Source organism: Neopelma chrysocephalum, unplaced genomic scaffold (genome assembly GCF_003984885.1).
Source record: "Neopelma chrysocephalum unplaced genomic scaffold, ASM398488v2 Primary Assembly neopelma1_78, whole genome shotgun sequence".
Taxonomy (NCBI): Eukaryota; Metazoa; Chordata; class Aves; order Passeriformes; family Pipridae; genus Neopelma; species Neopelma chrysocephalum.
In genome coordinates this window covers 1,400,087-1,425,322 of record NW_020897739.1, presented here as the reverse complement: position 1 = coordinate 1,425,322, position 25,236 = coordinate 1,400,087, and the positions used below count along the sequence as shown (strand labels likewise).

The window sequence follows — 25,236 nt, the reverse complement described above, 5'->3', positions numbered from 1 at the left end:
ATCTGTGTAGAAAATGAACTACAGAGGTCAATAAAAATTGCTTTATTAGTCTGGTAAGTCTCAATATTCTCTTGATTTCGTTGTCTTAATAACATTTAATATTACTGTATTGTATCTTTTTCTCCTTAGTCTGTTTGCAAGTTTGGCTGATTAAAAACTGGTATTAAAGAAACTAATAAATGCCCAGGAATTGCTATCAGGGCTCAAAAAGGAAGCATAGACAGGATTTTATGTCCATCACAAGCTGTATCTGTCTTCCTATCCAAGATGCTATCCAGAGTAAAGGTGTGTGATCAGAAAGCAAAAGTACAGCAACTCCATACTAAAGGAAAATTATAATGTAAAATGAGGAAAATGCAACAGATGGAGACAACTGCTGTGACAGACCCATTATATTGCCTCCTCAATTCTGTAAGAATATTTATTTCTTACCTGCTGGCTGGAAAGGTATTTCCTTCAAGGCCTGAAAGGAAGGGGGAAAAAGGGAAAATTAAATTTTAAATGGATTTTCCCCAATGCTCAGAAACCAAAATGAAGCACAGACTTAAATTTATTTTTTTCCTCCATTCTTTCTATTTCTACCTTTTCTATGAGAAACCAAAATGGAAGTACATTACTTTCCTCATTGGATTATCATATATCCATCATTTTAAGAGAAATAATTTTTTTCAGTCATTGAATGAGAAAAGGGATGAATGAATCAACCAAACTTTTTTCAAAGCAATGTTAACCAATGTATTGTTGACTTACACCTTGTTTTCAGTATAAAACTCAGCCTGAAGAAACTTAGTTTATAAGGATAAACTACTAATGAAACACAAATCCAGTATTTGAATCTTCTCAACTGCTCATCCTGCCCTTTCAGATATAAAACATAAAAACAATTCCATCATGACATGAAAGAACAGAATTCTTCAAACGTTTTTGTATCTATAAAATGCATGGACTTTTGTAAAGTGACATAATCACATCTAGAGAAAAATAAAAACAGTTGCTCATGTTAATTAGATGAGAGCGACAGAAAACATAACAAGATTGGTTTTTTTCCTTTTAAATTCACCAATAGGTCTCCTGTAGCATAGAAGAAATTACAGAGGGAACCAGCAAATATTTTGAATGATTAGTCTGTTATTACAGTTGCAAGGGCAATAATCTTTGCTAGATCATTTTCCAGACACCAATAAAGCTCCATTAGGAATATTTCAAAATCCAATATTTGTACACTGTCAGAGATTTTAATTTTATAACAAGCATTTTTTACATTTGCATCATTAGCATCATTTGCAACTGCTAATGCTGCTTGTTCACAAATTAATACAAAATTGACTATTTGCTTCCAGCCAACTACCCAGATAACATGACGAACATGAATCATCATCGGGTGCAAGAGACATTTAAAAATATTTTCATAATTTCTATTCATCTGCAAAACTGGATTAACAACTCTAGGATATATTCCATTGTATCAGGTTCAGAAATCATGGAAACATTGATGTTCCTGTAAAATTATTCTCTCTAAGTGATGGAATTCTAAGGATTTGAAAATGTCTCCAAACCGTTAGTAGCTTCTTTTGTAATTTTGAGAATATCTTGATATGCAACTGAGTTGTGATTTTTGGAAGTATATCAGAATAAGCAAGATAAAATTGGAAAGAAGTTTTCACGTTGAATAGTGTTCAGGCTTTTTTTCTACTATTTGAAAAATAATGAAAATAAATTGATTGTGTATGTCCTTAAGTTCATGACACAACACATTAACTGGAGAATAGACCCCAGTAAGGAATCAAACAAAAGTAAATCCCCATGAAAATTCAGGTCTAAAAATTTAGCAGAGTAGAAATCAGAAATAGAGATTGCATTAAGTGGCAAATATTGTTTTGCAACTAACTGATTTAATGTTCTGATTTCAAGAAATGAAATTATCCCATTCCAAATTCAGCCGCTTTCTCTGGAATAAGTATTGATTTCTCAGAAAACTGGAACTCTTAACGAGCACTGAATGTGGCAAGAGATTTATCTTCATAAGAAACACTGAAAATAAATTCAGGTGAGTGTGTGCATGCTCATATAAGGAAATATTTTAATGTTCTTTTCTTAAAGCCGAGCTGTAATATTTCAGCATTGTGGTTAACATATTGTATGATTTTTAAAATATAATTGTCTTTTTAGTTATAGAGGAAAGGGTGGATTTGCTAATGTCCTTGTCCATTTTTAGATGATTGTCCTCTTGGCAAAGTCTGATATCGAGGGAACCAAACTATGACGTGCAGAGCATTGGACACTGCAGGAAATAGTGGAAACCAAAGCTCAATTACTCACCAATAGCTCCAGTAAACTTTTTATAGTTTAGGTACCACATAGCATGAATTCCTGTCTGTCAAGCCCTTGTTGAAGAGAGTGGGAAGCAAGAATAGGTTGCTCACTTATCCAAGTGATGGATTCTCCTGTGTTGGCTACAGTACTTGCTACCAAGTCCACAGCTTTGCTTCCATCTGTCTTGAAGAGCTATAAATGTCCCTGCTAAGTCCTATGATCCACTGTCAAGGTCTATATAGGGCATAAAGAAAGAAGGATGATGATTTCCTTGATGGAATCACATCATCTACCTCCAAGCAACCTGTGAGATGTTAGTAGTGAGGGAATTTCTTCTTGCTCCCTGGCCCTTAATAGGCAATTAGCTTTTACTTCTTAAAATTATAGCATGTTCCTTATTTTAGTTTATCTAACTTGAAGTGTTAATTATTGGTCACAAAATTACCCTTTTGAAAATTGCCCATAAGAACTTCTTAATCTAAACTTCTGCATCTTTGATTTAAACAGAGGAACTCTGAGCTTTTGAGTATCCTACTTATTTTTAAGTGTTATAGCTTTAATTATTAAAATATCAGTCTTATATTTAAGGATAAAATGTGTGTATATATGTTCATACCATATATTTATATATATATACCATATATCTATATCTATCTATCTATATATCATATATATATGTCTATGCCATATATCAGTGGCATAGGATCAGAGCAGGTTAGCATTCAGCTAACAGAGACATTTTGTCTCGGGTCCCACCGTGGTCAAGTGTGATGCACACAAATTACAAATATGCTGCTGCTCTGAATGGTCTCTGATGGTGCTCCCAACTCACAGAGCATTGTCTGAGCACTGTCAGAGTGCTCTGCAGCTCTTTCAAGTCATGTCTACACACAGATACTTCCTGCCACACTGAGCAGAACACGAGCCCTCACGGTGTGATCTGAGCTGATCGGGCTATTTGCTTGCCGCTGTGCCCGTATTTTCATATGGACAGCGATGGCAGGAACCTCCCCTCTGAAGTCAGCAAATCCATACTAATTTACAGCAGACCAGGAGTTGGCTCTTAACATACTTAGCTGCCTCTTACATGGTTTATTTGTGGAAGGCTCAATAACTCTACTATCTGCTGAAGAGGAAAATGCACATCTAAGCATAATAGAGCAACTTGAACATTGTTATTACAGCCGAGGTGCCGCATTCAGTGAGATCAATGCTCATATTAAGATGTTTGTTAATGAAACCCCCTGGCACACGGCTAATTTATGCTTCTCAAGCAGCTCCTGTAGGCTGGCTACTGTGACTGTCATAAAATATATAGGTGTGCAATTCATCTGGCTAGATTAAAATCGTGAACTCATAGCACATCAAAGACAGCTTTATACCTACTCTGTGGGTCTGCACAGCAAAGATAGAAAATGCAATTTCACTAACTCTCTTATTTAATTAAAGAAAGGAAAAAGAAAAACAAGTGGAGCTGCTATAAGAGTATCAATCCCACTTGACTTACAGAACTTTGATGATAAGTCAAATTCAGTACTAAGTATATCAGAACTTGGTAAGCCATTGAGAGAACCAAATTGGCTGACTGGCATCCCAGTGGGCAAATTAATCCATGTGAACTCTTCTGTTGAGTGTATACTGCCCAACTCTCTAAAGTATTACTTTTTGTAGTATAAGAGACCTTAGTGATTTTTATAATTAAGAGTACTTTAATAATCTATTCCTCAGCTAGAAGGACCTACAGTCAAAATGTCAATTTTAATCTTATTTTGGTAGCAGGCTTCTTTTTAAAAAAGATTCTTCCTACACTGAAGGAGCCCTAAATTTGTTTCTGTTAGGAGGTGGGGAGACTGATTGCAAAAATGACTAAGCTATTTTTTGCTACAGGTCTTACAGTTTTTTCTCTGAAATCTAATTCAGCAAACAGGTACATGCCAGTAAGAACACAGAGCAACCACAACCTAGAGAACACTAGAGAAGATGAATATTTAAAATATGGGCAGATGAGGTGGCCTCTGTAGACTTAGTCAGAGCTGGGGCATGGATATGAGCAAATGACATTAACAGGCTGTTGGCTATTTTCAGGTGGCACTCTGCCACCACCTTTGCTCTTTCACTGGAGACAAAAGGTTCACTGCAGAGGATAAAAATAAATGAAAATTTGCATGTTCTGATACAAAAATCTCCAAATCCTGAGCAGCGTTTGTATATTTTGCATTATAATGACTTGGAGCCTTGGAGTTCAGAAACCACGGGAGCCTTAAGCAGAGGCAATTCACTCCATCAGTGACACTGATAAAATCTGTTGATGTCAGGAAGAGTTCTAAAAAACCTTGCTGAATCCCTGAAGGGCATTAACCCTTGTTAATGGTAGAAATTTGAGCTCTGTGATCATGGAACAGCACAATATAGTCAATCCATCTGAATGCTGGTGTTTCTCAAAGTACGGTTCTCTTCTGGGATAAACTGCCCAGAATTACAGATTTTGGGAACAACCTGCCTGCTCAGTGACATTGGTATTCCTGTCAGCCTCTGTGCCAATAGCAGCAGGAAAGCTGAAGAGAATGCCAATGAAGCAGCAGGGCCTGCTTCATTACATGTTTTGGTGGATTTGAATCAGAATTCTACATGTTCTCAATTAACAGGAAAATTTGAAATTGCAACTTTAGGCAGATCTAGACCAAAACAAAAATCAGCAAAATTCGAAATTTTCTGTGAAACAGCAATCCTGTTCCTTCTATCAGCTTTATTATTCACATCAAAAAGGTCTGTGGAAACAGCAAGAACAAATTTTCATTTCATCCTGCCATAGTGCTGGGCAGAGTTGCAAGTTTCCAAGTCATGTTCTCATCCTCGTGCTATACAAAACAGGGTTTTGTCAGTAGGAACAAGTCACAACGAAAAGCAGAAGAAAATAAACCAGTAGGCTATACCTACTCCTGAAAGGTGAGCTCTCTGCATAAATGCTTCTGTTGAAAAACATACCCCTAAAAGTGAAAAGAATCTAAAGTGTAGGATATACAAATGTGTTATTTATGCCACAGTGCTTTTATTCATTGCATCAATAATTTTGCTTGCAGAGACACAGGTAGATGATTACCTTTAAAAGGAATCCTGATGCCCTATTTGTAGCAGGTTGAATTTCATCATAAAAATATCAATTTTCTCATGTTGCCTCAAGCTTAAATAGCCAATACCATCTTAAAGAAAATATTTACAGATGGATAAAGTCTAGCCTTTGCAAGCTGCACAGATCTGACTCTCTGGAAATTTGTTAAGAGGGCGGTACTGATTCAAGTGCTTGAAGTCAGTGTGATCAAGAAAACACTTTAAAATCACGGTTTACTGTTAAATCCACTTATTAGTTTGTTAACTATTTAGTCTTTTATAGAATTATCATGCCACATAATAATAAATCTTTATATGAGTGTCCTTGTTTTGCTGAGAGTCTACTCTTCTATTGAGTCACCATCCCCTGAGTTATTTAAAAGATGTGTAGATGTGGCACTTGGGGACATGGTTTAGTGGTGGGGTTGGCAGTGCTGGGATAATGGTTGGACTCGATAATCTTAAAGCTCTTTTCCAACCTGAAGGATTCTATGGTTCTCTGATCTGCTACGTGGCTGAAATATTAACTTACTCCATGCTGGAAATACCCTCTTAAAAATGTTTACTTATTAAACAGATTGCCCTTCCCTTTCTTCTGAAACTCTTTATCTGAGTGTTCACTATGTCCTTGCATCACAGCACTCTCACTGTGAATATATAACTTACATAGAATTTATATTTATACACAGTATTTCAGAGGATTTGGCAGGAAATAAAAATACATAAACCCAATAATTCCAAACAGAAAAGTTATTCATTAACTACTTGAAGAAAAAAAAGAAAATACATTGTTGGAATAAATTTATCACATGTGAATTTTAGGTAAGTTTTACACCTTCTTTTTGGGTCTTTTGTCTTTATACGAAGGAAAAGAAATTCAATATACAATTTCAGTTTTATTACCTTTGTACTATTCCCATCAAATAAATCCAGCTATGTGAAGGTCTTTCTCTGCTTTTTAAAAAGATCACTCTTGAAATGAAACTTTCTTTTCATTTCAGTGCAACATATCCTGTTTTAATAAAGAATTTTGCTCCCTATTGAGAGTGTTTTGATGAAATAATACAATTGCTTTTGTTTGCCATTTAATTTACCAGTGGATCGATAGAGTTGGACATAACTACTTTTGGTATTAAAAGTCACAAATTCTAGGGGAAATGGAGGTTAAATCGTAAACAAAATATTTCATTGGCATTGATCTGAAAAGCAGACTGACAGTATTGCTAAAAAATCATCCACTTGCAATTATAAATCTCCCCAAACTGACAAGAGATGGATTTGATTATTTTGCTTTGAAAGGGTCATTCTTTTAAAGCTGCAAGAGTTTATCAATTTATAAAAGATTAAATGAACCATGTTTTCCTTTACTTCCTGTCACAACTCCTTTTTTGTGATTACCCAGGCTAGATCAGGTTATGAGAATGATGGATTATTTTCCTCTCTATTTTAGGCAACCTCAAATTTACAGAATTTATGACCCATGCTGGATCATTTGTGATACAAAGATTACAGGTAACCTGAACTTACTTAATGTACTGTGATACAGTGCCAACAAGTACAGCTACTCCTAATGCCACAAGTGCAGCATGAAAAAATGCCCCAATTTCATCCACCAATATCCATCCAGGAAATATCCAAAGCTGGATAGCAAGTATCACACCTTAAAAACCTCTGCATGGAGACCCTGGTAAAAGGGAATCCTTGTCTGAAAAGCATCTTTCAAATGGTCATTATTTGGGTTCCCACATTATCAAAATGTTACAACTGTGGTTATATTTTGGCTGCTGATATCCTTATCAACAGAACAGCTCACACCCAGCCCCAGCAGATCAACCCCTCTGCTGTGCTGATGTCTAAGCTCTCCAGGAATGACAGAATTCTCTGCCTCGTGCCAAGTACCCAGAAGGCACAAATTCCTCTCTAGAACCAATTTTCTTTCAGCAGCATTGACAGCCAGGATAGAGGTAAAAAGCTGTGGCAAGCCAGGAGAGAGCAAGAGTGGTGGGATAATGGCTAAACCCCAGTTCTTTGTGCAGCTGTGGTACAGCCTTCACACTGCTGCTCATTTCAGTGATGAATTCCTGCAGTAGTTTCCTTGGAGCTTACAAGGCTGGGGAGATGTGTGGTGGACTGTTTGGTGATGGTGTGTCCATAAGTATGAGTACAAACCAAGCCTGAATACCTAATATAAATATATATATAATAGCTAATGAAATCATATACAAATACTGCTTTTTAAATTACTTTGATCTGTTCCTGCATGTGTAAAGGTAGCAGGTGTCCTACCCTCGTAGCTGAACTACACCATAAAACCCCCAAGCAGATGAAACTTAAAATAAAAATGGTAACACTTTTTGTAACAATTATAACATTGTAAGGGTACTTTGTTTCTTCACCTTGTAAATGATATGAGGAAACTGTTTTCTGCATATGCTGAAAACACGAGCAAGGACCTATAAATTTTACACATCCCTTTTACGTTACAATGGAATTTAATCTGCTACAGCAGTTCAGAGCAACCTTAGTGACAGTTTTTCTGTGGCCCCCTCTACAAGAAGAAACAACAAAAATCATAAGAAATGTCTGCAAAAATGTTTGCTTGTCTCCAGCTGTTTAGCACTGACATTCTAGCATTGAAACTTATACCCAGGCAAACCGCCTCCTCTTAAAAATTCCACTTCAGCTGTTCAAACTGTCCTTAACTTACATTGAAATAAAAGAAGTTATGCTACAGAAAGTAGTTTCAGTTACACTTATGCTTTATTTTTATGCACTAGACTGTTTACAGGAATTCAGTCTAATAAGAGTCAGCTCAGTTAAAAGAAGAACTTTACCAGCAGTTTAATCTGCCTCTTATTTTAGGCTTTTTATCCCCACTTTTTTCATTTGGATCCCTTACAGTCACTCTAAACATGTTTATGTCAATATTTCAAAGTTTCCTGTATTCTCAAAGCTACTGAAGCAGCTGATGTTTTATAGCATTATGTTAGCAACTCATCAATTTTTTATAATTATATTTCCAGTAGTCTACTCCCATCACTCCACATATAATTATCTGCCTGAGGCCACCACTCAGAACCTTCCTATTTTAATGCACAGGTCAGCAAGACTTTGCTCCTTCATGGCTGATTTTTTTTTCCTCCCAATCATGTTTCAGTTTTTTTGCTTAGTCACCCACAAACCAGAACTTGGTAATTTTGAATAAGTAAAAATTTACACTACTGGATTATTTGCTAAATAGTATTTCAGCTTCACGTTTAGCAACAAGGCTCGGCGCAGGCAAAAGTTAAAAACTTGTAGGGACTCAGAAAAAAGACAGGGATACTTTTTTATTGCAAATTAGTCCATACAGGTCTTGTTAAAAGGGTCAAGCTTCGGAGGAAAAGCACAAGTCATGAAAACAGATCACTGGAGGAATGTGTGTAAGTACTCCAAGCAATGAAAGAGAATGATGCTCTCGCTTGCCAGTGGTAAATGTCAAAGAAAAAGAATCAGCATCACTGTGGAAGTTATTTCTCTTGGATAAAAGAGCAGCAAAGCAGCTTAGTGCTTGTTCAGAGAGGAGCAGGAACGTAAAACTGCTTTTTTCACCTTTAAATACCTAAGATACCAATTTCATTTCTTCTGCACAGGTTTCTATAGACCAGCACAAAAATAGTGTTACTCTTCACACTCCATACAGAAGCAACTTTTGACTTCTGATCTCCACTCTGTAACTTAGTAATTTTTGTTCTTAAAAAAAGTGTGGGAACATGCATCCACTTACCTACATACACTTTACTGGCTGAATAACACCATCTGCTAAAATCCAAGAAAAATAAACCGAAAAAATCTCTGCATTGTTATGACACATCAATAAAAAATAACAAAACCTGTTAATAAAAAATAACAAAACCTATTTTCTTGTCATCTTAGGTATTTTTACATTGCTCATTAGAAATTAATGGTATTAATGCCATAAACTCCAGAGCCCAAGGCTAATCTAGTTGCATAAATATATGATGACTGCTATTTTAGAACTTTTCTGAATTCTGACATAGGAGTGGTAGATATTATCCAAACTTTTTATTATTACATTGATGGTCAATATAAAAAATATTTGATAACATGGCTCTTGAACTTTTTAAAAGAGATCATTGTTTTTGCTCAGATGTAAATGCACTTATAGCCAAAGGAATCAGTGAATATATGTAAAGGGCACATCGCAGAACTCTTTACTCTGAAAATCCATCCCTCTTTCTGCCAGCAGCATTAAGAGAATCCTGCCACTATTTTCTGCTTCTATATCATTGGGAGACCTCCCAGTCTCAGTGAGGTTGTGATGACCCCAGGAACTGAAACTGTTTGCTTTCATGCATTCATTTTGATGCTGGATTGATTTATTTTCATGTGAAACTACAGTAGTAATAATGCTTGAGTCGCATAAATCTGGAAGCCATATAAATTTTCATATATATATAATCACATTTTAATGACAACTATGATAGGTATGTATGGGAGATTGGTAAGTGTGGCATTTTGCAGTGTCATCTTTCTGAAGATATATTCTCTTGTTAAATTATTTCATTTATATCAAGCCCTCTGAGCTTACTGTGACCTCACTTTCAGGCAGTCAGCAAAAGCAATAAACAAAGAAGCTTTGCACAGCACATTTCCCTTTTCACTTAGCTGCTTACAAAGCCATCATTCAAAGATTGTTTTGGAAACATTTGTCTGACTCACTAAAATTGAAAGGAGGATTACTCAGGAACAGGAGGGAGGAGGAACAGCACAACATGCAGGGAAGAGATGGAGTGGCTTCTGAGACACATCGGTGCCTAGCCTATGGTGTTGTCTGCAGAGCAACAAACTGGCATTATTTAAGGAATTAAACCCCAAATTTAAAAAGACTGATTGTATGATTGGGGTTTTCATTAATACAAGCAGGTTTGCTGACAGAATTACAAACTAATCCTCTCATAGAAACCATAGCTCTGAAAGCATTTTACAAAGTAAGTAGCATCTTTATCAGTACTTTATAAATAGGGTATCTCTGGCATGAGATAATCAAATCCTTATGCTATTCAGCAGGCCAATGATAGACTTCAAAATAAAAGTTAAACTCTGTACATCCTGTATCAGTGATGAATTCATGGACTTCCTCCTTTAAAGAGATTAATGTGACAAAATTTAAAGAAGTTTAATTAACCTATCTATGTTTGGTTTGTTGTTTTGTTTGGTTGGGTTTTGTTTTGGTTTAGTTTTTTCCTTCGGGTACCTATTCAAGTACAGATTTAGAAGGGAATCAGGAGTTTTCTCTCTGAAAACAGGCCAAGATTTAGGAACAAAAGACAGCTGAAAAGGGAGTGTGTGTCTGGGAAAGAATTAGAGCTCCCTGTTCTCTACGGCCACCAGCTGAACAGGCAGGTTGCCAGAACAGGAGCACTGGGTTTGTATTTGGGGGAATGGGATCCAGGTATTCTCTCTTTGAAGCAGAGGCTGTTGAGAATTTGTGCTTTGCAAAGCTGTTGCAAGAACAGCTCCATCTTTCCCCCCCCGTGACTGAATTACACCTGCAAGCCAGATTTGAGTTTATACGCACACAGAAGCAGAACTCACTCTTATACACAAAATACCACTAAAATACTTATGTTAATTACCTTTTAAAACTCACAAACTCTTGACCTGTATCTAATGTGACAGCAAATCCTCTTCAGTTCTCGATAATCCTTTAAACCAGTTGTTCTTGTAGAAAAGAGTTTGGCAATTATATTGAAGAAATGACCTTTTCTTCACCCATTTTCCAAACCCATTTGTCCTTGAGAGCCCTGCAAATCAGGCTGTATCAATCACATTACACTACAATACATTATACCATGTACTAGGGCATGAATGATGTCAGCTAAGATTAGATGTCATAAACACACATATTACTAAGATACTTGAGAAGTCAAAAGACCACGTTCTTATCTCATATGAAGTGACTTGTTTGGGGAGGTCTGGGGGATTTTCTCTTTGGGGAGAAACTACAAGATAGGATATGCTTTATCTGCCAACATTACACTATTACATTTGATTATGTATCATTTGCTGTATCATTACATGTACATGTGTAACCTGAGCAGATCCAACATGTATTCCTCTATGGATGTTTGACTAGCCACGGAAAATCACCTCCTGTAAGAGCAGCTGGTGGAAACCGATCTAAGGAAAACTGAAATGGTGATGTTTGGAAAAGAAAATGTTTCAAAAGTTGTCCCAAAGCTTTCATTTTCTATTTGTTAATCTAATGCACATGTCTGGGTTTTCTTGGATCCTTCCTAAACTTGGGCATTCACAAACCAATCTCCAAAATGAGCATTTGTCCTTCCATTGTATCAGTTGAACCCTGCCTAAGGACAGTTTCCTGTAGCAGTCATTGTATTTGTCATTGTATCTTTGTGTTCAAATGAAGGAGACACAGCATAACTTCCCCAGTAACTGCAAGCCTATGCCTGTGCTATATATATATATATATATAGATAAGTTAAAGGCATTCCATACAGCTTGACAATACAATCTAACAACTGCATTTAACAGGCAGGTCTAAAAAGGAATCAACTGGACCTAATTTCACCTCTTCACAGGCAGGGAAATGTATGTCATTTATACTGACCTATAAATGAAAATAAAAAAATTAAGAATATAAGACCATAAAAAATATAGCAAAAATCACTTAAATATTGTAAGTACAAAATGTAAATAAATAAATAGGAACTACCTAAGTTTTTCTCCGTTTAAACTTTAAAACCAAGTTTATCTTCCGCTGGAAAAATGTCCATTAAAATGGGCAGTAATATTATGAATACATGTATACAAAACCCAAGTCATACTCTTTGATGTCTCCCATGAGATTTCTACCTAAATAAAATCAAAGTTTAGGTGTGATGGTTTTATTTCTTTGTCTAATAAAATCTCTCATGAAAATGCCTTATCATGAACCCTACAGAACTTCAGTCCAACAGATCGGGTAAGTTAACACACACCCAAACTTCTGGATTTTCATTCAAAATTATTCTCTGCATTTTTGTAAAATATTCAAAAGACAAATGGCTTCAGGTTAGTCAAAAGAGCCCAGGACATTTACAAATACTGCAAAGGAAAAATAGGCCACTTCTGAAATGAAAATAAATTAGTCTTAGGTACTTAAATCCCCACACTCACACAGTCAGACCAGGTTTCTTTACTGGCTTGGTCTCAGTTTTCCTATAGCAGAGTCTTGACATCCTGATCCGTAAAATAATTTAATCATGGGGCAATAAAAAAATAACAGCTAGAGCTGAGTGCCTCAGGGAAGAGAACCCCAACAAAGGAAACCCTGGGCTTTTATACCATCACAGTCTTGAAAATTTTACTAGCAGACTTGAAGGTTTAGAGAAGAATTCTCAGGGAAAAAATTAAAAAAAAAAAAAGGTCCACATTACATTTAACAAGGAGGAAAGGAAAAAAACCCATCTTTTGCAAAAGATGCAGTTCAATAAAAGTCAAATGTCAAATATATAAAGATTGACTGGTAACTGAAAAACAAGTGCTGTGAAGAGAAACCTGCTGTGCAAAGGAGGAAATAGAAAGCACAACTATGACACCTTGACCATGTTTCAGAATAAGCACTCATGAATATATTCACCTACCTTGTGTTATAGCTCATCCAACAGTATATCTGTATGTGTGAGTAACAGACACAGACATAGATGTATTTTTCTGTGTGCCAAAACAGTCACACCAAAAAGCAACACCTCAAATCAATCTTCTAAAATTTCACCTTCTGAAATGTTTTAAGTTGGTCACATTCACCTACTAATTCCAGTGTTTAAATAAGGACTTAGAGTAAGGATGTTCTTGTATGATATTGTAAATAATTCAAGTTCATAAATAGCTTTTGTTTCATTATTCTGTGTCTTCCAGTGATGTTCCAAGGATAAGTCAAATTATGAAAGTAATTGCAGATTGTAAAAAAAGAAATAATTAGCTTTGTAATAGAAAACATTTCTGTAGCTTGTGTAGGTTGTTAGAGCCAATTTTTGCTTCATTAGTCGAAGTAGTTATTGAGCATACATTAATTCAGCACCCAGAATTTAGAAGTGGCAACTAATCAATAAAAATAAATGAATATTGATATGGCAGGACTTTTGCAATATTGTATTTATAGCGCCCCTGAAGCAAGTTAGATCCTACATTAAAAGATCAATAAACTAATGCAACGGCTAACGCCCTGCATCCAGAAAGTCGTGGTGTCAGGGGAGGAGAGGAAGGAAGCTAAATATTTATTCCTGTATTTCTGATGAGATTGCAGAACTTGTGGAAGATTGAAACTAGGACATCGATTACCTTTCCAGTGGAGTCCAAGGCTACTTTACCCTGTTCAGTCAACAGCCGTATATCAGCAAAGGGCCTCCTCTTCCCTCAGGTTTCTGTGCTCCCTTAAGTTGTTCTCTGAGAGAGATAAAACATCCCATTTTTTGTTCAGCAACAACACAGCTCTTTGAATGTTATATGCTGCTGAACTCACTACTTTGCTTTCAAAACAGAAGAAAAATTATAATAAAATCAGATTATTTTCACTAAAGTAAAAAAACCCCAACTAGTCAATGAAAATACCAGGGTAAATGAGGTCATACAGAAACTTCAGTAGCAGCTGTCAAAAATCTTATGGTCAAAACCTTAACCAAATGCTAGATTTTGTTTAATAAATATAATGTGTGGATACACATGTGCATATAAAATCCTTTTATTAATGTAAAATTGTATTTAACAGTCAGAATTTAAAAGTCAAAGTGTTTGTATTGAGGGACTTTAGACTGTTTTTATTCAAGAACATATGAAAAATAGTTAATGAGTTTTTGCCTTTAAAACATATGACTTGATAATGCAACCTAAGAATAAGTATGATTTGATAAAACCCACTTAATAAAAAAAAAAACTACTTCACTTTCAAATAACTTTCTTCACATTTTTCATTAGCTTAAATTTGGCTTGAAAACTGTCAAATCTGATATTTTATTACTGTAATTTATGTATTTTACTGCTGTATGTGAAAAGAGAATGAAAACAGTACAGGAAAAAAGTTAACTATTTTTTATAAGATGGATATCCTTCTCAAGCTGTTTTTCAAAATGAGCGTTTCAATAATTTCACCCTCAACAAAACAAACCTTCTCCCCAGAGTTTAAACCAGGCTCTTTAAATCAAAGTATTTTCAAACTTTTTTACCAAAAGTGTTTCAGCCTTGCCTACCCTACAGACCATTTGTTTTCACCTGAATTTTTATTTTCTAGTCTGTTGTTTTGTCTTGAAAACTTGATTCCAAGGCTGACCTGTTCAATAAGGGTGACTTATTAAGGTAAGAGTCTTTAGCATCATGAGCTGCCTTCCAGTCCTCACTGTGAAGCTGGGGGAGAGATTTTAAAAGTATGTCACTACTATTAAAGCAAAAAGGTGTATTTGTGAGCTGGAGCACAGCTAAACAACTGCTGTGAGAACCTCTCCAATGGACAAGAGTCCTCACTCATCCTGGATTTTCAGACTGATGTTTGTAGAGAGGAATCCCAAAGGGCCAAGATATACAGAAGGGAAGGTGGATGCCTGCCTTTGACCCTGAAGCATTAAATCTGCAAACCCTTAAGGAATACACAGATTCGAAGATTTCACTGCACATTTTATTACACAATCAACAGCTTGGATTTTCTGCACCCTTGTGCTGCTTTTTAACTGGGATAGAGTACGCATGACCTCTTATACAGTGTAAATTATTATTTGCAAAAACTGTTTTATGGTTTTTCCTGTATATTCTCTAATTGTCAAGACAAGGCATGTACAGACAAACCAGCCATAAGAGAAGGATGGGTGCCAGCTGTCAAAACAAAAATTCCTACTTTTTGAGAGAAGCAGTTTAGACAGCTCATGGGAGAAGAGCTGTACCTTACCTACAAGGAAGGATGGGAACAGAGCTCTGCAATGCAACAGGAAAGATCCTTTTCCAGCCCTTTAGTCTCTGAGGTTACAGCAGAAGCACAGAAATTCCACAGAAATTGGTTTTATGCTGCCAGGGTGCTACAGAGCTGTTGCCGTGGACATAAATCTATACCCCAAGGTATAGCATGGTATAGAAAGTATTAAGCAAGATATTGCTATGTAACTAAAAATAACAATAATAAAAATATATATTGTATACAAACTTCTCAGGCAGCCTGGTTAGAAAATCTTAATCATCACCAGCTATGTATGGATTTGCCAGTGCTACAGAATTTAAATAGAGTTTTTTAGGTAGCTATGATTTGACATCACTTCTCATTGCTGGATTTGTTGGGGTTTTTTAAAGAATGAGAATTGACACCACTGATCTCACCCTCCTGATTTTGAAGCATTATAATCTGTCTTTACAAAGGCCAGTTCTGTTTAAATTAAGGCTTTAAATTCATGTCTGGAAATAATGTAATCAAAGGAATAGGAATACAGTCTTTGCTCAAACTTCCAATATTTTGACAAGATATAGGAGCTGATTCTGTTTCTAAATGGTGGTACTGAAATTAAGATTGATGAGTAAGTATTAGAAGAAAATAACTTCAAGTTACCTGCAATAGCATTTAATTGCATCATTTAAATTCTTAAGCATTTCAATTTTATATTCATTCAGGGTTTTGCATAATTAATTTGCAGATTTCCAGAATGCATTAGGATGAAACTTTTAAATGGATGGATGGTTATTAATGGATGATATAAATATATTATTCATTATTTTTGGTTGTCATTGTAAATTGCACTGAGTACTTCTGAATGAATATTAAATTCAACATCATCCACTGAATTCAAAAGCAAAATGCATCCTCAGTAATAATTTGTTGAAATATAGAATATTTCAGGTGTCATTTCATAATAAGTGCCCTGTAACAAAATGTTAACAATTGTTAATGCCACACTTCCCTTTTCTCTGGAAAATGGCAGGATCACCCAGGCAAAACTGAATTCCAAGTAGTCAACCTTTTCAAAGATGTCAACACTAGGCAGATCTGCTCTAGTTCAGAAATAAATTCTCAAAACTCTGATTACCTAAGCAATACTAACATTTGCAGGGCAACTGAATGCTATGTTAGAGAATAATTTCATTTATACCAAAAAAAGTACCAGAGAACACGTATAAGAAGATGGTCACAGAGAAATTCCATTAACTGAAGAAGAAAGGAGAAAAAGGTAGGAAAAGAGGGTAGTCTGAGTTAAGGAAAGCTCTTTCAAGAGCTGTTTCCAGCAGGTAACACAGATATTCATAAACAATTCTCATCTCTTTTTAACGCTTCAATTCTTACCCTAGGTTATTCAGTACTATTCTCCACAAAATAAATGAAGAAATATCCTTATTAGAAGACTGGAACAATTAAAAAAACCAATTAAAACCTAAGTTCTCTTTAAATGTAAGAAGAACTGGAAAGTGTTTAAAACCATCATGTTGACGGTATTTAGTGATGAAGTGATGGGCAGCAGCAAACAAGACACCCAATAAGTAGACTCTTATCTAGGGAATGTTTCCAAAAGGGTTGATGACACCATCTGCAAGGGAGAACTATGGTAGGAATACAGTGGCAAAAGTGCCTAGAAAAATCTCAGAGATTTCTACAAAGCTGCTTTTCAATATAGTCCGTTGCTTACAACTATTTGTAGTGGGTCTGGCTCGGGTGAAGTTAATTTTCTTCCCAGCAGCCTGTATGGTGCTGTGTTCTGGATTCGGGACTCAAACAGTGCTAACACCTCAGTGCCTTGGCTGTTGCTGCCCAGTGCTTACACAGCAGCAGTTTCTCTCACCTCCTCCCCGCTCAGTGAGTAGGCTGGGATGGCACAAGAAGCTGGGAGGGGACACAGTGGATGAAGATGGCCTGAACTGACCTAAGAGACATTCCTTACCTTATGACAGGCTCAAAAAGGAGAGCTTAGGGCACAGAGGAGGAAGTGGAGATGTTCACAGTTATGGTGTTTTGGCACCCCAAGTAATTCTTATGAGCACTGTGGCCCTGCTTTCAATGCAGGAGCTAAACATCCACCAGCTGATGGGAAGTATTGAATAAATCCCTTATTTTGCTCTGCTTATGCATGAAGCTTTGCTTCACTTACTAAATTGTCCCTGCCTCGACCCACGAGTTCTCACTTTTGCTCATCCAATTCTCTCCCTATCTGGCTGAGGGGTGGGTGAGAGTGACTGGGTGGGGGCTTGGTTGCTGGCCAGGGTCAACCCACTACATTATTTCAACTGGAGATTTAAAAAAAGATCTTTCATGTAATGAATGCCTGGGAACAGAAGATGCATCTCTATGGCTGTTGGCAGGAACAAATCAGAGCTGCTGTCCCAAGGATCACATTGCATAATGATAAGCATTTGGTTTGCTATCTTAATGAAGCAGATCTCTGTTTGCTATTATTGAATGAACACTTCCATTATTAGTACTACTCCCTCAGTAAATTCTAAGCTGAGGTTGAAAAGCCATGATACACACGTGTAATGAAGAAAGAGGTCCTTCATAATTATTAACAAGTCATGGTTGGACTGAATGGTCATCTCAAAAACAGCAGGAGATTTCTCTGGCTGCCCTTGTTCTGCATAAAATGGCAGAGCTTGGGGTGGACTATGCTATTATCTTAAAAAATAATCTCTGATTTCATTTTAAGGCATTTTACATTTGTTTTTTTCACATTCAGCTAAGCATGTTGTATTTGCAACAGATGTCATAATAAAAATTAGGAGAATGGAAGAAACAGAGCAGTATTAAGTCTAAAGTGATTCCCAGAGAGCAAAAGCCCTTCAAAAAACCCTTTCCCTTTTTCTAGATTTTTATCTTCACTTAAATAACCCAACATAATGTGAATCCATATAATCTAGTTCAGGTGGAACAAAACATTGTAGTAATGCTCAGCAAGCATTACTGCAGCCTGAAGATCCAGGCCCTGCAGTTACACGGTGTTTCTATGTTTGTTTAAAGGCAAATATACAGAAAGTGGAGAAAATACATCATACTTTAAAATATCTGAGGTTTTCAGGCTTACAATTAAATGACAGGAGGACAATTATCCAAGTGGAAATTATCCCTTCCACTACAGTAATGCAGAAAAGCAAGACAAGCACAGAAATGGAGTGGCAGTGCAAGAAAAATACTGACATGACTTACTTTTCAAAAGTGCTAATGAGAAAGTAAGAGGCTGATGCTGAACCAGGCTTCATAATCAAAAGTAATTTTCAAACCTTTTCTATCACACAGTCTGTAATGAATGGAGAATTATCCTTGTACTGCTAGTTTTATGCCCTCATTTTTCTCTTTTAGACTGTGGCCAAATATTTCCATGAGCTGTCACTTCCTAGCTGATTAATCAATCAGGCACTTTTGCATCTACATAATCAAACTAAGTAGTCCTTCAGAGATTTTCTATGTGAATTATGGCCCTGGTATTCTGGGGGCAGTGAAAGCCTTTTGCTCACGAGTGGCTTGTACTGCTTTAGCACAACTAAAACCAACGTGGTATTTATTACATTTCTAGTTTTACTTCTTTACCTCCTTTTGGCACCATCTCTTACACTTGCCATGTCTATACTCCAGTCTTTTAACCGCATTTATGAAGAAACAATGGGTATCCCAAGCTTTAAAGCTTCTCCTCTATAGGAATAACCAGGAAAACCACTGGGCAGTAAAAAAAGTCAGAAGCAGAACTGAAGTGTCATTTATCTTACTCGAGTTCTTTTTAGGTTGCACAAACTGAACATGTGATAGAGCACAGCATTTTTCATTGAAGAAATCAATTCAAATGTATTCAGTAAAAAAATGCTATATGATTGACTATTAAGTAAATCCCAAAGTGAATTAGGTGATTAATTTTTTACTTTTTTTAACCCTTACAACTGTGAGCCTGTTATGCTGACCAGCCTAATCTAAATTTCTTTCTTCTTTCACCTTCAGTAGGTCTGCTTTTTGAAGTCAAATATAAAATACAAATATTGATTTTCTTGTACTTGTTGATGAGCTGTGTACTGGCCTAACAGTGCCAAACTCATTCTTGAAGCACTTGCTGCTGGCTACCAGCATCTTGGCTACTCATGCAGTGATAATTTCTAATTCCAGCTCCTGAGGACTGATGACATTGCATTGATACAAAGCTAGAACACCTCAAATCCTATTCTATCTTGTCCAAACATGATTTTTGGATCCTTAAACTCAAGTTATGAGGTACATACTGAGTCGCCAAGCGTGGAATTCTGGTCCACATGAGTGAGGAGGAGGTGGTCTTAGTCATCATTGCTCTCCTGATCCCTGGTGGGATGAACACTGCCTATGTCAGACCAATGAACTGCATTAATCAGACTGATAAAATAACTTCAAACATATTTTGAGCTCACATCTATGAATTACTATAGCTGAATACAATTAACTTTTACATCTCACATTCTTTAGCTATCTAAAAGTTACCTCCTCTTGGCCTCAGTCTGTGATATCTGGCTGAAAAAAAGCTCCTACAGGTGGATTGGCCCTTAATTTTGAAGATATTTATTGAAGATCATTATTGCTGCTCCTGTAAACGTGCAGTCCATTACAGCAGGCAATGAAAAAAACATCTGTCTATGGTAGTAATCTCCAGTGAAAGCAATCTCACATAAAAGTTCATACTCTCCCACTGGATGCTTTAATGAAAAAAATAAAGCAGCTGGAACATAATCCCTAAATATTTCTTGATTCTCCAAAATAAAGAAAATCACAGAAGTGAAATGTACTCCAGAGAAGCAGATCACTCCTCTCAGTAAGGCATTCTGGTAAAGGACAATTGTGCAGTTTCCATAGGAGTTGGCAGAAGTTTAACTTCCACTTGAATGTTTATGAACTATCAGACAGAAGTCACACCTTAAAAATCTATTGTTCAATGTGTAGCTGCTGATACCAAGTCAGACACTGACAAGGAACTGATTTAAATAACTCAGCCTGACTCTAAATATATATCCAACAGAATCTATATTTTAAAAGTACATAAATTTATAAAAAAAAAAATCTATTTTTATGTGAACGGTATAAAATATCACCTATATAAGGTATATATTATGGGAAAAAAATAATTTTATAGTTGATACAGACAAACTATTCAATGCTGTCAGTAATGTGATGAATTTACTGATATCCTGAAACTGTGAAACCTCTCAAGTACAATAATTGGCTCACAGAGCTCTCTTAAAAACCAAAATATGTTAAGAAGGTACTACAATAAATGTAGAGACTTACCTATCACTTACCTCATGAAAAAAAAGGAAAACCAAAATATTGACTGAGATTATCTGTTCCAGTGTACACACTCTATTTTTTCTTAAAATCAGAACTAGATTTTGTACATTGGATTTTGCTCTGAACTGTTTTAAGCCAGTGGATTACCTATAGAACTGGACCTTTTAGATTAAAATAAGAATGAAAGCTGAATGATACAACTTTAGTCATGGTCGTGCTGCCCCTATTTTATTTTTAAATTTTCCTTCTGTCATGGCCATGTCATTTCCCCTTTTTTTTTTTTGTTTTCCCTTTAAGTGCCACTGCATCCATCAACCCTGCCTGATCTTCTAGGAACCTTTCAAGTATGGAACTGGAGCCAGAGAGCTGCTAAGGAGCTGAAGCCAATCTAGCCACAGTGAAGAGACAACTGTCTGGCTGCAGATGGACAGAACTGGCTGAGTTCCACCATCTCCACGCACAGAATGCTGAAGGGTGAACAGGGAGCTGATTTGAGCTGCGATATTTCTCTGGAAAATAAAGTGGGACTGAAAACTGGATACTGAGAAAGGTAAAATCACGTACGTGAAGTTTTGAATATGCTGATAGCAGTTTTAGCTGTAAATCACTGCAACAAGTAGAGTTCTAGAAGAGAAGAGTTACCGCAAGAGCCCAAAACCAAAGGAGTCCCATGTCTGCAGTGCCAGGGATCTCAGCAGCTCCAGAGATGAAAGAACTCTGTAATGCTAATTCTGCCCAGTGAAATTCCATGTTCTCAGCTTAGTTGCAAAGTGATGAGACAAGAACAGTTTGGGCCAAGAACTGCAGTGCACAGACAAAACCAAGTGAATGCAGAGTAAATTCCAACAGTGCTGTAATTTACATTTTGCTGTGTCTCGGTGTGTTTTGAATGATCCATATAAAACCAAAACATGCACTCCAAATTAAAACAAAACCCAAACAAGCTGGAAACGGTACCGAGCAGACAAGGGACAAGTCAGTGGGTCACTACTAAGGAGAAACATGAGAAAAAAAAAAAGAAAAACCTCCACTGAGCAGAAATGGCCAATGGGAATTCTGAATTGAGCTTGTGATGGTTTATGTGTCTAGCAAATGTGTTCAGCATACTTACATTGCAGGTAATCTGCATAGGTAACAGTGTAATAATAAAACAGTTGCAGGGTAAGCCTTCACAGAAAACTTACCTCACTAGTACTTCCCAAAAAGCCTTTCCTGACTATGACTAAGAACATGGAATTCAAGGACAGGATTTTGAAAGAATATTACAAAGCAACAAGGTTTTTGACGTAACTAATAAGCAGAGGTAGACTGACTTCACAATGCATTAATTTTGACCAAGTTTTTCTTTCCTTCTGTTTTATTGTGTTCTCGTGAATAAAAAGCAGAATATTAAAGCCAGTTCTCAGTATAGGGCTGTTCTAATGGTTATTCAGAACTTGAGAAAATCTTTGGGATTCAAAAATAGCAGCTCTATACCTAATGATGACTTTTATAAATGCCCCTCTTTTTTTGTTTGTTTGTTTAAAAAAATAAAAAGTGAGCTATTGCTATAGCTACAATCAACTTATGATACCTGAAATACACATTTGTTTAACTTGTGTTCGTGTTCAATAAGATGCTCATGGTGCTCTGTATTACAAATGTCATGACATTTTTCCCCTGTAATTAGATGAAAATCATACACTTGCAGGTAACTTCTTCTCTGGGAACTGTTCAAATCTAGCAAGAATCTTTGAAAACATGCTGAAATTATTTAGAATGTTAAGTTAGCACCACGGAAGCCAAAAAAAAAAAAAAGGAGCTTTTTTTTCCCCCCTACACAGATCACAGTAAACTTCTTTAAGAGTGAAGAATCACCACAGAGTTTTTAAAATAGGCTTGCTGCTTTAAAGTAGCAGCCTTGCCATCTGTTCTATAGTAATTAGGAATGCAAAGAGAACACATTTCACAGTTACATCAGCACATAGTAAGATTAAACTGTTTAAATGACTAGGTAAAAGCTTCCCATGCTTGTACAATGAGATTTCCAGCTGTGCTTCCCCTGTTCATGACATAAATAAGGAAAAATGATACCCTAGATAACATGAAAGTTTTAGAATTACTAAATACTTCCTTGTATTTGCTGTTAGATACAATGATCTGTCAGCTTAAGTCTGCAGTTTGTTCCTTTGAATCTGGACCAAAAACTCAGTGCGAGAGTGAAGAGAGGATATAAAGAAGAACAGCTGAAATTTATTTATAATTAGAGTAACATCTTAAGGTAGAAGATCTAATCAATATATCATAACTACATTAGCTACTGGAAAGGAGTATGAACTACATTTACTGAGATATTACTTTTATTAATACCTGGGAAATCTAACAGGTGCTGACAATTGCTTAAGTCAGAATATCGTATCAAGCTAGTGATAATCACAAATGGAACTATTCCTTCAAAAAGTAAAGCTGAGTGTGCCTGAATCCACAAAAATCACAAACGCAGAATTTAATAGGTGAAATACAGAGAGATTTAAGAAGTAATCAAAAGTAAGAACAGTATTTAAATACATGAAAAACAGTGAGATTGAAATAAAAAGGATGCATTTGCCACACTGAGAGGAAAATGGGACAAGAATTCCTTTTCTTTTATTAAAGAGGAGATATTGTGAGATTCTGCAACAAAGCAACGCTGCCATTAGGCTTCCACAGACTGCTCTTGGTTCAGACTGAAAATGGGAACAACTATGGTTTAAGTAAGAAGATTTGTAAGCCATGTAAAAGAAAGTTTACAGAATCCTCCAGACTTTTGACTACACAGCAGTCATTAAACATGCAGGAGATGGATAACAGACGACATTTAAAAATGTGTTGCTTAAATTACTTAGAAAAGCAAACACTGCATAAACTAGTAATCAGTGTTGGAGAGGCTGTGTTAGATTTGAAGTGTTGTCAGTTTCCACCGTTCCTTGTTTCTTCAGATTTTTAAAATAGCATTTCATGTTTCATAAAACATTACTTGCTCTATAGAAAAATCCTCAGAATAAACAGCCACATGCATGATATAAATCAATAATTTCTTTTATAAATTTCATACCAATGCTGCCACAATAGTTCTCCATTCCGTTTCAACAATCACCTATAATAAATAAAAAAAAAAAGAAATGTAATCACAATTTCTCTATTGGACTTTACAGAGCCTAAGTTTTGTTGTCAGTCTGTGTAAACATCCTACAAACTTACTTGTAGAGAGAACCTAGTCGTGCAGGCGTAATGAACAACTGGTCATCAGCACTGAACCATTGTTAATTAGTCACCTGCTCTGTGTTTAGCTTGCTGTAGTTGTGATTTAGCTTAAACATCTTTGAGATGCGAGTGGTGTTTGGGTGAGCAGGGCCAGTGGGGCTGCTCAGCCATCCTAACTCAGCCCCTTCACCAGCAACCTGGTTTTAAACCACTTCTCGTGCTGATATCCACCTTCTACCAAGATCTCAGGAACACTGGAAAAGAGTCTCCTTAAATAACGTGCAAGCAGTGCTCATTTGGTGTCTCTCTTAAACAGGACTTCCTGAGGGTGTTTTATTCACTCGGGTGTGGGGCACTGAGGGAGGCACTTCATGGGAGGGGGGGACGGTCTGGGGTCCCTTGTGGCTGCCCACAAGCCTCTGAGGGGGCTTTTAGGACAAAATTAAAAAGAAACCTCAAACAAAAAAAAAAAACGCCAAAAGAAAAAAAAGAACATGAGCACTGAAAATGAACTTGCCAAACACAGCTGAGCGAGCAATCACCTGGAGATTGTACCAGTATTTCCTCACCTGGGTGCTGGTCCTGAGGCGGGTCTGAGGGCAGAAATGTTGCCCACTGCCTCTCCGCAGTTTCCCGCCCTTTTGAAGCCTTCTTTCTCACCCTTTTAGAGCCTTCTTTTCCCCCCTCACCTCTTCTCACCCTTTTAGAGTCTTGTTTCCCGCTCTTTTAGAGCTTCCTTTGCTCCTCAGGACTTCCTGCCCTTTTAGAGGCTTTTTTGCGCCTCGCTCCCTCACACTTTCCTGCCCTTTTAGAGCCTTCTTTGCTGCTTACACTTTCCCTCCCTTTTCAGAGGCTTTTTTTTGCCCCGTACTCCCTCACAGTTTCCTTCCGTTTTGGAGTAATCTTTGCCCCTCCCCGGTTCCTCCCCTTTTAAAGGTTTCTTTGCCCCCGCCCCTCACAGTTTCCCGCCCTTTTTGGAGGCTTCATTAACTCGCTCCCTCAGAGCTGCCCTCGGCTGGGAGGTGACGGCGGGACTCCCGCTCCTCGGGGCTTCTTGGCGCTCTCCCTGCAGGTTAGTGGGTCTATACTGGCTGGTAATGCTGTGTGGTTGGGAAGGGTTTCCTCCCACCTCTGCCTCAGGGAGGAAAAACTTCGTTTTTCATGGGGGAAGCCCTCTGAGGGACTAGTTGCGGCTGGTCCGTGCCGCCTCCCCTGCAGGCTGCTTCGCTTTCGGCTGTGGCACTGACTGAGGTGCGAGGTCACTCCTTTCCTTCTGCTTGTGGTTTTATATATATCCGAATTTATATCCGAATTTATATCCGAATTTATATCCGAAT

At 36.9% G+C, this 25,236-nt stretch overlaps 2 long non-coding RNA genes across 4 annotated transcripts in view; one reads left to right on the top strand and one right to left on the bottom strand.

Moving 5' to 3' along the window:
• Positions 1 to 24,561, bottom strand: part of LOC113970726 — a 54,889-nt gene extending 30,328 nt beyond the window's left edge. For all 3 annotated transcript variants that reach the window (XR_003535302.1, XR_003535303.1, XR_003535301.1), the window contains exons 1-4: positions 24,469 to 24,561; positions 23,751 to 23,792; positions 13,768 to 13,872; positions 433 to 463 (exon numbers count right to left, since the gene is read on the bottom strand). This is a non-coding gene — a long non-coding RNA (uncharacterized LOC113970726). The remainder of the gene's footprint in view (positions 1 to 432; positions 464 to 13,767; positions 13,873 to 23,750; positions 23,793 to 24,468) is intronic.
• A 25-nt stretch (positions 24,562 to 24,586) lies between these two features.
• The window catches only part of LOC113970725, a 4,006-nt gene continuing 3,356 nt past the window's right edge, over positions 24,587 to 25,236 (top strand). The window contains exon 1 of the long non-coding RNA XR_003535299.1: positions 24,587 to 24,971. This is a non-coding gene — a long non-coding RNA (uncharacterized LOC113970725). The remainder of the gene's footprint in view (positions 24,972 to 25,236) is intronic.